At 45.9% G+C, this 15,265-nt stretch overlaps 1 pseudogene; it reads left to right on the top strand.

Moving 5' to 3' along the window:
* The first annotated feature begins 223 nt into the window (after positions 1–223).
* On the top strand, positions 224–14,224 carry LOC106570135 (phosphatidylinositol 4-phosphate 5-kinase type-1 alpha-like; annotated as a pseudogene).
* The last annotated feature ends 1,041 nt before the right edge of the window (positions 14,225–15,265 follow it).

The following is a 15,265-nucleotide window of genomic DNA, read 5'->3' as shown; positions in this document are numbered from 1 at the left end:
CCCACCACCCCAATGCCACAGAGAGGAACTAAGATGTAGGGAATCGTGAGCTTCTCACGGTGAAGATGGCGTTGGAGTGGAGGCACTGGCTGGAGGGGGCGGAACATCCGTTCATTGTGTGGACCGACCACAAGAACCTGGAATATCTCACCTGAGGTATAGGGAAGCAGGTTCGTGAGGCACAGCGATCCCAGCCGAACCCCGGGGGGGCCCAGATAACCAGATGTTCGTTCCTGACGCGGTCCGCTCCTCGGTCCTGGAGTGGGCCCACTCCTCCAGTCTTGCCTGCCATCTGGGCTCCCGGCGGACCCTGGCCTTTGTGCGACAAAGCTTTTTGTGGACTCCCCGGCAAGCTCCAGCTGGTCTCCTTCAACCTCTGCCTGTCCCTCACCGGTTCTGGTCTCTACTTTGTCACGGGTCTCCCCTTGCCTGATTGCAACTCCGCCATCCTGACTGTAGTGAATCGGTTTTCCAAAGCCGCCCACTTCATTCCTCTCCCCAAACTACCCTCTGCCAAAGAGACGGCCCAGCTCATGGTGTAGCACGTCTTCCGGATCCATGCACTGCCAGTGGACATGGTCTCCAACCGGGGTCCTCAGCTCTCGTCACAGTTCTGGAAGGCGTTCTGCACACTCATTGGGTCGTCGGCCAGCCTGTCCTCTGGGTTCCACCCCCAGTCCAACGGCCAGTCGGAGCAAGCCAACCAAGACCTAGAGACGATTCTGTGCTGCCTGGTCTCCGCCAACCCCACCACCTGGAGCCAGCAACTAGTATGGGTTGAATACGCCCGCAACACCCTTCCTTGCTCTGCCACGGGTCTATTGCCCTTTGAGTGTTCCCTGGGGTATCAGCCCCCGCTCTTCCCTGAGCAGGAGGAAGAGGTCGGCATACCTTTGGCCCAGATGTTTGTCCGCTGCTGTCGTCGTACCTGGAAGAGAGCCCGGTCAGCCCTTCTCAATACCACCTCCAGGTATCGACGACAAGTGGATTGCCACCGGACCCCGACTCCCCGGTATCGTCTTGGGCAGAAGGTATGGCTGTCCACCTGGGATCTCCCCCTCCGGGTGGAATCCCGCAAACTCTTTCCCCGGTTTATCGTCCCTTTCCGCATCTCCAAGGTCATTAGCCCCTCTGCTATTCGTCTTCTGTTGCCTCGTACCCCCCGTATACATCCAACTTTTCATGTTTCCAGAATTAAACCCATGTCTCACAGCCCTTTGTCTCCTGTTTGCACCCTAACTGGATTACTTTTGTTACTTTGACACTGTCTGCATCTGGGTCTTACCTGAAACGTGATAGTATGATACAAAAGACATCAAGCACCTTCAGATGAGCGGGTTCCTGAATTTATTGATAAATCGATTTAGTCAGTTCGTATATAACTATGTATGTGATGTAATCTGTATACTTTCTGTACCAGTCCCTTCAGATTTGGGTAAAGTAAAATATCTTTGTTGATTTGAGCCAGATTTAACCTTCATATTTATCAGGGAGTCATACTGAGCACAATATCTCTTTTACAGATGAGCCCTGAATTACAGAAATACACACACAAATTACAAGAAGAAAGAAAACACATACAGTCATAAAATAAAAAAAATAAAAACAGTTAAGGTCCTCAATCAGCTTTCTGAATTGCCCTAGGTCTAGAGGCACCAAAAAGTCACATTTAAGAATTTTAAAGATTGTTCCACAAATAGTTATGTCTCTGCTGTTAGGATACCATTCTCTCAACCATGCTTCATAGTTCACAATTGTATATACTATCACGGCCGAAATGCAATTTAATTGACGTCACTGTTTAGTGTTTTTTAATCAGTTTGGTAAATATTTTCATCCCATTGTGACAGCAAACCACGACGTATGGAATAACTAGTCTTATTGTTGGTTCCCTATAAAACCCTGTAATTCTAAGAAATAAGTGTCAAAATCACTGCAGTATGAAGGGCGATAATAAGTAGGGCTATGTTCAGTAGTTTTTTGACAGCGAGCCCGTTGAGATTGATCTGCAAGTGGACACTTCTGTGTGCAGCTTGTCTGATGCTTGTGAATTGAGAAATTCTTCTTAGCTAGCTACATAGCCGTCTTTGTATCAAAGATAATTGTGTAGTTTAGAGTAATTGAGTAATTATCGAGGCTAGCTATCTTCGTCCTCCTAACGTAGTCAACACTGCTAGCTGCTAGCTAGCTAGTCATCACTGCTAGCTAGCCAACTTCTACCGACTAGCAGCACTGTAGAAACTATTACATTACAACGTAACGACTTGATTAGTGTGGTGTTAGTGTTAGTTAGCCAGCTACATAGTTGTCTTTGCTGTCTCTGTATCTAGGATAAATGTGTAGTTTGAGTAATTATCGAGGTGAGCTAGCCAGCCGCGACGCGGCGCCAGACTTAGTCAACACACGTAGTCATCATTAACCCACTGCTAGCTAGCCAACCGTTAACGACTAGCAGCGCTGTAGATACTAATACTTTACAACGGAACGATTTGACTAGTGCAGTGTTAGCTAGCTAGCTACTTAGTTGTCTTTGTCATAGCTTGATAATTGTGTAGTCTAGTAATTACCGAGGTTAGCTAGCCAGCCATCGAGGTTAGCTAGCCAGCTATTTCCGTCCCCCGCGACGCCATTTTTCCTAACCCAGCCAACTATTACCGACGAGCAGCATTGTAGAAACTAAATACATTACAAGGAACGTCTTGATTAGTGTTATGTTAGCTAGCTAGCTACAAAGTTGCTTTGTATCATGACAAGGTGTAGTACTGAAACTATCGAGGTTACCTAGCCAGCTACATGTTCAAAGTCAACAACGCAGCCACTGCTAGCTAGCCTACTCCACCAGCCAGCAGTACTGTATCATTTTAGTCAATAAGATTTTTGCAACGTAAGCTTAACTTTCTGAACATTCGAGACGTGTAGTCCACTTGTCATTCCAATCTCCTTTGCATTAGCGTAGCCTCTTCTGTAGCTTGTCTACTATGTGTCTGTCTATCCCTGTTCTCTCCCCTCTGCACAGGCCATACAAATGCTCCACACCGCGTGGCCGCTGCCACTCTAACCTGGTGGTCCCAGCACGCATGACCCACGTGGAGTTCCAGGTCTCCGGCAGCCTCTGGAACTGCCGGTCTGCGGCCAACAAGGCTGAGTTCATCTCAGCCTATGCTACCCTCCAGTCCCTAGACTTCCTGGCGCTGACGGAAACATGGATTACCACAGATAACACTGCTACTCCTACTGCTCTCTCCTCGTCTGACTACGTGTTCTCGCATACCCCTAGACCATCGAGCCAGCGGGGTGGTGGCACTGGAATCCTCATCTCTCCCAAGTGGACATTCTCTCTTTCTCCCCTGACCCATCTGTCTATCTCCTCATTTGAATTCCATGCTGTCACAGTTACCAGCCCTTTCAAGCTTAACATCCTTATCATTTATCGCCCTCCAGGTTCCCTTGGAGAGTTCATCAATGAGCTTGACGCCTTGATAAGTTCCTTTCCTGAGGATGGCTCACCTCTCACAGTTCTGGTGACTTTAACCTCCCCACGTCTACCTTTGACTCATTCCTCTCTGCCTCCTTCTTTCCACTCCTCTCCTCTTTCGACCTCACCCTCTCACCTTCCCCCCCTACTCACAAGGCAGGCAATACGCTTGACCTCATCTTTACTAGATGCTGTTCCTCCACTAATCTCATTGCAACTCCCCTCCAAGTCTCCGACCACTACCTTGTATCCTTTTCCCTCTCGCTCTCATCCAACACTTCTCACTCTGCCCCTACTCGGATGGTATTGCGCCGTCCCAACCTTCGCTCTCTCTCTCCCGCTACTCTCTCCTCTTCCATCCTATCATCTCTTCCCTCTGCTCAAACCTTCTCCAACCTATCTCCTGATTCTTCCTCCTCAACCCTCCTCTCCTCCCTCTCTGCATCCTTTGATTTCCTCTGTCCCCTATCCTCCAGGCCGGCTTGGTCCTCCCCTCCTGCTCCGTAGCTCGACGACTCACTGCGAGCTCACAGAACAGGGCTCCGGGCAGCCGAGCGGAAATGGAGGAAAACTCGCCTCCCTGCGGACCTGGCATCCTTTCACTCCCTCCTATCTACATTTTCCTCTTCTGTCTCTGCTGCTAAAGCCACTTTCTACCACTCTAAACTCCAAGCATCTGCCTCTAACCCTAGGAAGCTCTTTGCTACCTTCTCCTCCCTCCTGAATCCTCCTCCCCCTCCCCCCCCCCTCCTCCCTCTCTGCGGATGACTTCGTCAACCATTTTGAAAAGAAGGTTGACGACATCCGATCCTCGTTTGCTAAGTCAAACGACTCCTGCTCACACTGCCCTACCCTGTGCTTTGACCTCTTTCTCCCCTCTCTCTCCAGATGAAATCTCGCGTCTTGTGACGGCCGGCCGCCCAACAACCTGCCCACTTGACCCTATCCCCTCCTCTCTTCTCCAGACCATTTCCGGAGACCTTCTCCCCTACCTCACCTCGCTCATCAACTCATCCTTGACCGCTGGCTACGTCCCTTCCGTCTTCAAGAGAGCGAGAGTTGCACCCCTTCTGGAAAAACCTACACTCGATCCCTCCGATGTCAACAACTACAGACCAGTATCCCTTCTCTCCTTTCTCTCCAAAACTCTTGAACGTGCCGTCCTTGGCCAGCTCTCTTGCTATCTCTCTCAGAATGACCTTCTTGATCCTAATCAGTCAGGTTTCAAGACTGGGCATTCAACTGAGACTGCTCTTCTCTGTGTCACGGAGGCTCTCCGCACTGCTAAAGCTAACTCTCTCTCCTCTGCTCTCATCCTTCTAGACCTATGTGCTGCCTTTGATACCGTGAACCATCAGATCCTCCTCTCCACCCTCTCCGAGCTGGGCATCTCCGGCGCGGCCCACGCTTGGATTGCGTCCTACCTGACAGGTCGCTCCTACCAGGTGGCATGGCGAGAATCTGTCTCCGCACCACGTGCTCTCACCACTGGTGTCCCCCAGGGCTCTGTTCTAGGCCCACTCCTATTCTTGCTATACACCAAGTCACTTGGCTCTGTCATATCCTCACATGGTCTCTCATATCATTGCTATGCAGATGACACACAATTAATCTTCTCCTTTCCCCCTTCTGACAACCAGGTGGCGAATCGCATCTCTGCATGTCTGGCAGACATATCAGTGTGGATGACGGATCACCACCTCAAGCTGAACCTCGGCAAGACGGAGCTGCTCTTCCACCCGGGGAAGGACTGCCCGTTCCATGATCTCGCCATCACGGTTGACAACTCCCTTGTGTCCTCCTCCCAGAGTGCTAAGAGCCTCGGCGTGACCCTGGACAACACCCTGTCGTTCTCCACTAACATCAAGGCGGTGACCCGATCCTGTAGGTTCATGCTCTACAACATTCGCAGAGTACGACCCTGCCTCACACAGGAAGCGGCGCAGGTCCTAATCCAGGCACTTGTCATCTCCCGTCTGGATTACTGCAACTCGTTGTTGGCTGGGCTCCCTGCCTGTGCCATTAAACCCCTACAACTCATCCAGAACGCCGCAGCCCGTCTGGTGTTCAACCTTCCCAAGTTCTCTCACGTCACCCCGCTCCTCCGCTCTCTCCACTGGCTTCCAGTCGAAGCTCGCATCCGCTACAAGACCATGGTGCTTGCCTACGGAGCTGTGAGGGGAACGGCACCTCCGTACCTTCAGGCTCTGATCAGGCCCTACACCCAAACAAGGGCACTGCGTTCATCCACCTCTGGCCTGCTCGCCTCCCTACCTCTGAGGAAGCACAGTTCCCGCTCAGCCCAGTCAAAACTGTTCGCTGCTCTGGCACCCCAATGGTGGAACAAGCTCCCTCACGACGCCAGGACAGCGGAGTCAATCACCACCTTCCGGAGACACCTGAAACCCCACGTCTTTAAGGAATACCTGGGATAGGATAAAGTAATCCTTCTAACCCCCCCGTAAAAGATTTAGATGCACTATTGTAAAGTGGTTGTTCCACTGGATATTATAAGGTGAATGCACCAATTTGTAAGTCGCTCTGGATAAGAGCGTCTGCTAAATGACTTAAATGTAAATGTAAATGAATGGTTCAGCAGTCTACTTGTATTGGAAATATCACAGCGTTGGCGAGGATCCACAGGCCACCTTGTGGCGTGTGGCCCGTGTCACGGTTGAGGACAGTAAGTTTATAGAGTTTACAATGTCCAGACAGCAGTAGTACATATTAAGTCTGGACGGACACTTAGTTCGTCCCAAATGACACCCTATTCCCTATTTGGTACACTACTTTTGACCAGGGCTTTGGTCAAAAGTAGCCTTGTGCACTACATAGTGAATAGGGTGACATTTGGGACGTAGAATAGATATGATTCCTAGCAAGCCCAGAGGAGATTTGATACTTTGTTCAATGTAGCCCAGATGCTAACAACAAACAAATATGCGCTGTGAAACCAACCTGTTAAACTTAAAGAAAATAATCCTTGAAATTGTTTTATTCATAAAGATCATGAGCCCACCCTGGGCCAGGAAGACCCAGTTCAGGTAAGAATAGGCTTATCAATAGTCTGGGTACCAGTCTATTCTGCTCTTGCCAATTTAATCATGGCAATATGATATTGGCATGGCAATCCTATAAAGAGATGGCAGAGAGCTGAAACAGACTGGCACCAATGCTATAATAACACTGCTTTGTTAGCAGGATTGGTTCAATAACAATCTATCATTCAAACTGACTTAAATCGATCCTGTCTTGTTTCTTAGTATGTGGTTGAAAAGGTTGGGCAGCGGCCCTGTCTGGCTTTAATCCCTTGGTCTGGACCCTTGTGTGTTCCTATCTCCGTGAGTCTATCCATTCTGATACTCTTTAGTCTTTAGAGGATATTAAACATTAACATTAAGTCACTAGTTTTCTATACAACAACATAATGAAAATGTCTGTAAACATATTCCCTCTTCTCCAAGCCCAAACCAGTCAACTACCTCATCCGTACTGGGAGGATGCTGGTGAGAGACCTGGCAGTGTTAAACATGCAGGTAACCAATCACATTATTAACCAAATCTCACCTGATCTTATAGGGAGAATTTGTATAATTTGATGGCTTTAACCTGTTCCCTCTTTTTTCACAGACTTTAAAATTGGTGATTGAGGAGCCTACCCTTCACTTCACGTAGGAAACTAGTGCTTGCCGAGTTGTCAGCACCTGCAGAAAGCCATTCACAGGTATCCAATCACATTATTAGAAGGTATAGATCATTCAAAATAATTATTTAATTCAATGCAATTCCCCTTCCTGCAAATCAAAAATGTGTTGTATTTCAACTCCCAAGTGTCTTTGGGTTTTCCTTAGCATGTGTGACCCTAATTGAAACCTAAGAGAGACTTGTTGTACAAACAAGAGCATTCTGACAGGAATATTTATGTGATTTTATCTTGGTTCACTAGGAACCAAGTGGGACGGAACAGGGAGGGACCTACCTGAATTTGTTGAATAAAAATATTTGTTTTCTGTTGCATTTTGCTACGATTTGGTAGGGTGTGCACCCCAGACATGCCCTTCATACAGAGCACTCCTCCTCTGAGTTTAAAGGGATACTTCAGGATTTTGACAATGAGGCCTTTTATCTACTTCTCCAGAGTTAGATCAACTTGTGGATACCATTTTTATGTCTCTGTGTCCAGTATGTAATTAGTAATTTAATGAGCCAATGCTAACTAACGTCAGCCCAATGACTGGAAGTCTATGGTATTCTAGTAGAATTCTATGGTATTCTGCTGGTATTCTAGTAGATACCCATAGACTTTGTCATTTCGCTAACACTAGTTAGCACTGGCTTGCAAAACAAATTCTAACTTCCTTCATACTGGGCACAGAGACATAAAGATGGTATCCCCAAGTTTATCTGACTGGGGAAGTAGATAATTCCTGAAGTATCCATTTAATATATAGTTATGCTCAACCTGCCCAGATAGCAGACAATTCCGGGCCACCTGCAGCAACTGTTTGGCACTGATGGCTTTGCCTCGACAAACAATTTTGTATTCATTGTGGGAGGCCAAATGTGGGCCAAATGTGATTTTTTTTAATGAAATATGCACTGTACATCTTCTTGCACTCAACATTTTATCCCTCACATATGTACATATAAATTCTCCTTGTTTTATTTCATTTATTTTAACTGCCTGTTTGCACATTCTCTGTACCCTTTGATCCATTGTTATTCGTCTTTCAGATTGGGTATTACTATATTTTGCACTTGCTGAATACTTTCTCTTTATTTAACTTTACTCTGTATTCACCTCCTCCATCTCGCTCTCTTTCTCTGCTCTGCCCTCCTCCAGACCACCTCATCTGCCCTGAAAGGTGCCATCCAGTTGGGCATCATCCACACATTAGGCAACCTGTGCCAGAGGCAAAAGAGAGATGTACTATTCAAGTACTTTGAAGATGTGGAGAGCATCTCTTTCCCCAGGTGTGTGTGTGTGTGTGTGTGTGTGTGTGTGTGTGTGTGTGTGTGTGTGTGTGTGTGTGTGTGTGTGTGTGTGTGTGTGTGTGTGTGTGTGTGTGTGTGTGTGTGTGTGTGTGTGTGGTTGGTTGATGGAGAGGGAGGTATAGAGGGAGTGGGAGATATTCTCAGAAGCAAACTTTTATGGGTTTCTATGTCAATATTGCATTCTGAACAAGTGTAGAATGTGGGCTTGGCCGGTATCCAGGTTTTCATATGTCATACTGTCTTTCTCTCATTCCGTGATTTAATGTACTACCCACATAAGGGGGCTCTAAAAATACAAGAAAAGCCCATTGGGCCTCTATTACCAGAATGCTAACAAAATGAGCACAAACTAATAACAAAATCACATGGACGCTGTTAGTTAAATGCTAATGAGCGAAAATGAACATAAATTAATAGCAATGACAGGCAAATCCTGCTCATAAAGTTATACAAGCATAACTAGTAGCTACCGAATGTCATTTTCACTGAGTGTGCACATTCACAAGCGGAAGTGAACGAGAGAAATTGTGCAAAGGAACAACATTTTGATGGATTATTTTCTGGAATGTGTACATGGAGCAGATGGGAGAACAGAGAAATTAAAAAACACTAGTAGGAAGCACAGGGAAAAAAATGGCAGCTGTACAGATTACTCCTCCAGAGCTTTTTGACTTCTGGCAAAAAGCCTTTCTAAGATATCTGATGGCAAACATTTAGTAGTGAATTGCGTAATTTCATCACCTCATGTGCCCTGCACAACAGAGACTCGCTGATAGATATAGAACACTATGGCCTCACCAGCTCGCTTTCTCCCATTGTGCTATTTACAAACAAACATCTGACTGGCTCAGCTGTTCTGGGGAACTACTGTAAGCTACATAATGTCAAATAATGTGACAGTTGAAATGAAGAATGCAATCTGCTTTATCTCCTAACGTATTGCTCAAGTTGACTGCAGGTATTAGCTTAAAGTAGCAACAATATTCAAAATGTATTGAAAAACATAAAATAAATAGTATTGACGGTATTGAAAAATCATCCTGTGGCTTTTTCCAAATACAGTAAAACAACAGTGGAGTATAAATTATATCAACGGAGAAATCATTGATGAGAATGTGAATGCAGGAGGTGGAATGGTCTATTTAAATACTGTGTAATTAATCACTGTTTTGGTTTCAGTACTCTCTGTGTGATGAGGAACTGATTGAGCTGTCCAACTCTGAAACCAGTGGATCTCAGTTCTGTCTCCAGCGATGATCAGTTCCTCATTAAGACTGTGCAGCATGAAGAGGCTGAGTTCTTACAATAACTACTGCCTGGCTACTTCGTGGTAAGAGAGAGAGTTTGTTAGCTAGTGTGTGCATGTTGTTGATCCAATGTGTACCTTATGTTTTGGGTTTTGAGTTACCAATTTAATCTCGTTATTCAATTCAAGCTTTGGCCTCAATGTCTTCCTGGTTTATTCTCTATGTTTTGTTCTACACTAATAGACCAGTTCTAAAGTGGATTTGATTGATATACTTACACTTTCTCTCCTTTCCCCTCTCATCCTCTCTAGAACCTACACCAGAACAAGAGAACCTTGTCTAAGTTTTATGGTCTGTACTGCGTCCAGGCGGGGGGCAAGAACATCTGCATCACTGTCATGAACAACCTGCTTCTGCGTGCATGCACTTCAAGTACGACCTGAAGGGCTCTACCTATAAGAGACAGGCCTCAGTTAAGGAGCGGGATAAGGCCGTGCCCACCTTCAAAGACCTGGACTTAATCTAGGACCTGCCTGGTGGACTGCTGCTGGAGTCAGACAACTACAATGCCCCGAGCAAGACCATCGAGAGAGACTGCCTGGTGAGGGAGACCATCAAGAGAGACTGCCTGGTGAGGGAGAGTGGTTGCGTCCCAAATGGCACCTATTCCCTATATAGTGCACAACTTTTGACCAGGGCCTATAGATAATTTTTTTGTGGGATGGAAATGTGGCTGAGAAGTGCCATACGTTTTTTAAGTAACAGTCCAGTGTTTTCAGATTTCCAAATGTGAGATTTTTGGTTCAAACCGCCATGTCTTTGTGAGATGCAGAGTAGGTGAACAGATGATCTCTGCATGTATGGTTCCTACCGTGAAGCATGGAGGAGGAGGTGTGATGGTGCTTTGCTGGTGACACTGTCACTGATTTATTTAGAATTCAAGGCACACTTAACCAGCATGGCTACCACAGAATTCTGCAGCGATACGCCATCCCATCTGGTTTGTGCTTAGTGGGACTATCATTTGTTTTTCAACAGGATCATGACCCAAAACACACCTCCAGGCTGTGTAAGGGCTATTTGACCAAGGAAAGTGATGGAGTGCTGTATCAAATGACCTGGCTTCCACAATCACCCAACATCAACCCAATTGAGATGGTTTGGGATGAGTTGGACCGCAGAGTGAAAGAGAAGCAGCCAACAAGTGCTCAGCATATGTGGGAAATCCTTCAAGACTGTTGGAAAAGCATTCCAGGTGAAGCTGGTTGAGAGAATGCCAAGAGTGTGCAAAGCTGTCATCAAATATAAAATATATTTTGATTTGTTAAATACTTTTTTGCTTACTACATGATTCCATATGTGTTATTTCATGTTTTGATGTCTTCACTATTATTCTACAATGTTGAAAATATTACAAATAAAGAAAAACCCTTGAATGTATCATGTTTTAAGGTATGACCCAGGTGCAGACAGTGTTGAAGAAACAAAAGTTTATTCCTCAAACAGGAGCAGGCAAATGACAGGTCAAGGCAGGCAGTGGTCAATAATCCAGAGAGGGAGTAAGGTACAGGACAGCAGGCGGGCTTAGGGTCAGGTCAGGCAGAGGTCGGTAATCTAGAGAAGTGGGGCAAAGGTACAGGACGACAGGCATGCTCAGGGTCAGGGCAGGCAGAACAGTCAGAACCGGAAAACAGGAGCAAGGAACAGGCGGGAGCAAGGAAACAAAACGCTGGTAGGTTCAATGAACAAAACGAACTGGCAACAGACAAACAGAGAACACCAGTATAAATACACAGGGGATAATGGGGAAGAGGGGCGACACCTGGAGGAGGGTGGAGACAAGCACAAAGACAGGTGAAATAAATCAGGGCCTGACAGAATGAATAGGTGTGTCCAAACTTTTGACTGGTACTGTACATTTGGTGTAATAGAAGCAATTATTGGTACCACGATTGTCTTCGATTTTTATTTTCATTTACACGAAGATTGACATTTTCCCCATTCACCATAATGTGGGATCCTGTTTTCTGAAAACAATGCCTGCAGTACCGTGGTCGGCTTTGAACTTCTTGGCTCAAATGAGAGCGGGCAATCGTCCTCCCGTCTTATTCTTTGTAATCTAAAAGGCTAAACTGATCCTAAATTGGTACTCACTGGTTGTCTCTTGAGTCCTGACTCCTTTATCCCTTCGTCCCCTATAGCTGCTGCATAGCTTTAAGATCATAGACTACAGCCTGTAAATGCTACACCAAGCCTACAGTATTTCACACATTTTCCCTGGTGTACTCCTCCATCCCCACTTCACTGTTTCTCTGACCCCTGCATGTTGTCCCTCTGCTCTTCCTGTAGCTGCTGCAGAGCTTTGAGATCATGGACTACAGCCTGCTGGTGGGGATCCACAACCTGGAGCAGGCAGGCGGCACGGGAGCTGGCTGGAGAGGAGGCGGCAGACCAGAGGAAGCCTCGTCTGCAGGGCCAGAATTCCTTCTACTCCACCACCATTGATATCATCCAGGGAGAGGCGCACGGCTCTGGGTGCACTGGATACTGAGGACCAGTGAGTATCCACTTTACAGCCCGCACACATCTCAGTCCGGCTAGTTTGTTCAGTTGTTTGAATATTTAGTGTATTAGGATTTGAAAGCTGATCTGTCCAGTTGAGGAAAATGTGTATTGGTCCATAATATAATCTGAGGTTTTCCCTGCATGTTTTTGCAGCATGGGGGGTATCCCGACATGGAACTCCAAGAGGGAGAGGATGCTAGTCTATATTGGCATAATCGATATTCTGCTGTCCTACAGGTAACCACTGCTCTGATTATACATGGAGGTCTATGTAGATCCGTGGTAACCCACGTCCTGTGTTTTTACTCAGGTGTGTGAAGAAGAACGATCACTCGTGGAAAGCTCTGGTCCACAACGGGGTAAGACATCAGACAACTATGGGGACCGCCTTCATCATGGTATTACACCGTACCCAAACCAGCCGCGCGCGCACGTGCGTGCGCCATCGTGTGCATATTGATTTTGTCCCCCCACACCAAATGCGATTACGACACGCAGGTTAAAATATCAAAACAAACTCTGAACCAATTATATTAATTTGGGGACAGGTCGAAAAGCATTAAACATTTAGGTCAATTTAGCTAGCTAGCTTGCTGTTGCTAGCTAATTTGTCCTGGGATAAAAACGTTGAGTTATTATTTTACCTGAAATGCACAAGGTCCTCTACTCCGACAATTAATCCACACGTAAACCGGTCAACCGAATTGTTTCTAGTCATCTCTCCTCCTTCCAGGCTTTTTCTTTTTTGGACTTTATGTGGCGATTGGCATCTAACTTTCATAGTTACCACGATGACCGACCGAACTTAAATCCCCCACCTGGGTATAACCAATGAGGAGACGGTACGTGGGTATTTGCTTCTATAAACCAATGAGATGGGAGAAGCAGGACTTGCACTGCGTTCAGCATTACAAATAGAACTGACTTCTATTTTAGCGCTTGGCAACACAGACACTCGTTGGCGCACGTGAGCAGTGTGGGTGCAATAACATGTTAAAATAGATTTTGCAACGCTCGCGCATGCGACGTGAGCGGTGTGGCCAGCATGTTAGTGTGAATATTAGTGTATATTCTACATAAGTATATGCACTACTGTACATTAGTGTGACTTGAAACCCTCTCTCTTCTCCCAGGATACAGTGTTAGTGCACAGACCAGGCTTGTACTCAGGCCGCTTTCAGCTGTTCATCTGCAATACGGTCTTTAAAAAGAGTGTTACTCTACGAAACCTTTCGCTCTACACAGAACCCGAACCCGGCTGCGCACGTGCGCCATCGTGCATATATTTATTTTGTCCCCTCACACCAAACGCGATCACAACACGCAGGTTAAAATATCAAAACAAACTTTGAACCAATTACATTAATTTGGGGAAAGGTCGAAAAGCATTAAGCATTTATGGCAATTTAGCTAGCTAGCTTGCACTTGCTAGCTAATTTGTCCTATTTAGCTAGCTTGCTGTTGCTAGCTAATTTGTCCTGGGATATAAACATTGAGTTTTTATTTTACCTGAAATGCACAAGGTCCTCTACTCCGACAATTAATCCACACATAAAACGGTCAACCGAATCGTTTCTAGTCATCTCTCCTCCTTCCAGGCTTTTTCTTCTTTGAACTTATATGGTGATTGGCATCTAAACTTTCATAGTATTACCACGGCGACCGACAACACAGTTCATCTTTCAATCACCCACGTGAGTATAATCAATGAGAAGATGGCCCGTGGGTATCTGCTTCTATAAACCAATGAGGAGATGGGAGAGGCAGGACTTGCAGCGCGATCTGCATCACAAATAGAACTGAGTTCTATTTTAGCCCTTGGCAACGCAGACGCTCGTTGACGCACGCGAGCAGTGTGGGTGCAATAATTGAATAATATAGATTTCTACATTTCTTTTGCAACACCCGAGTACGCGACACGAGCGGTGTAGTCAGGGTGTTACGCTTTACACTCTGGCTGTATTTCAATTTTCATCCCTTCTCCTAGTGTGTACTCCCCCTCATGTATTTAAAAGGAATGGACTGGTGTGATGAATATGGTGGGAAATTCCTTCCAGCCATGCTTGCACCAATCCAAAGCTTTTAAATGCATAAGGGGGAGTGAACGAGCGCACACTTCAGGAAAAAGGAAAAGAATGGGAACATAGCCAGAGTAGAAGTCATCTCACCCCACCCTTCTTATTCATACACACTTAGAAAAAAAGGTGCTATCTAGAACCTAAAAGGTTGCTTTGGCTGTCCCCATATGAGAACCCTTTGAAAAATCATTTTTGGTTCCAGGTAGAACTCTTTTGGTTCCATGTAAAACCCTTTCCACCGAGGGTTCTACTTGGAACCCAAAAGGGTTCTATCTGGAACCAAAAAAGGTTATCCTATGTGGACAGCCAAAGAACCCTTTTGGAGCCCTTTTTTCTAAGAGTGTATGGTGGATGTCTTTTTCTATTATATATTTGTCGTTCCATGATGATAGTTTGTGTTTTTATGATGTTGTGAAGCTTAACATGCCAAACAAATGTCCCAAGCTAATCTCCCTCTCCCTGTCCAGTAAAGATGTCCCTGTTGAAGAAGAGCCGAGTAGGGACCCAGGGGTTCCTACGGAGGGCCAGTACAGCCGGCTCCAGAACCTCTTCCTTCCCCCAGCCAAGAAGCAGCAGCAACCTAGAAGTTCCACACAGCACAGAGACCGTGACAGAGGGAGACACTGGTGAGGGAGGGAGAAAGAGAGGGGGAGAGGGAGGGAGATGCCCAATGAGAGGATTGCATTAAATATTCTGCAAAAGCATGCATGCTTATGATTGGACAAAGTCAAAACTTGAAATTATAGAATCCAGGCTAAATTACGCAAATTAGACATTACTTGAGAGGTGTATAGATAATCTTTGACTAACAAACTAACAAGAAATTACCAATTTACCAACAAGCAAGGTAAGTAACAGCTACCAGACTGAATTACATCTAGTTCAAAATAATGTCTCTATTAATA

The sequence above is a fragment of the Salmo salar genome, chromosome 14 (assembly GCF_965601325.2).
Source record: "Salmo salar chromosome 14, fSalSal1, whole genome shotgun sequence".
NCBI classification, from domain to species: domain Eukaryota; kingdom Metazoa; phylum Chordata; class Actinopteri; order Salmoniformes; family Salmonidae; genus Salmo; species Salmo salar.
Note: the sequence above shows the minus strand (reverse complement) of the source record. Positions and strands in the feature narration are given on the sequence as shown.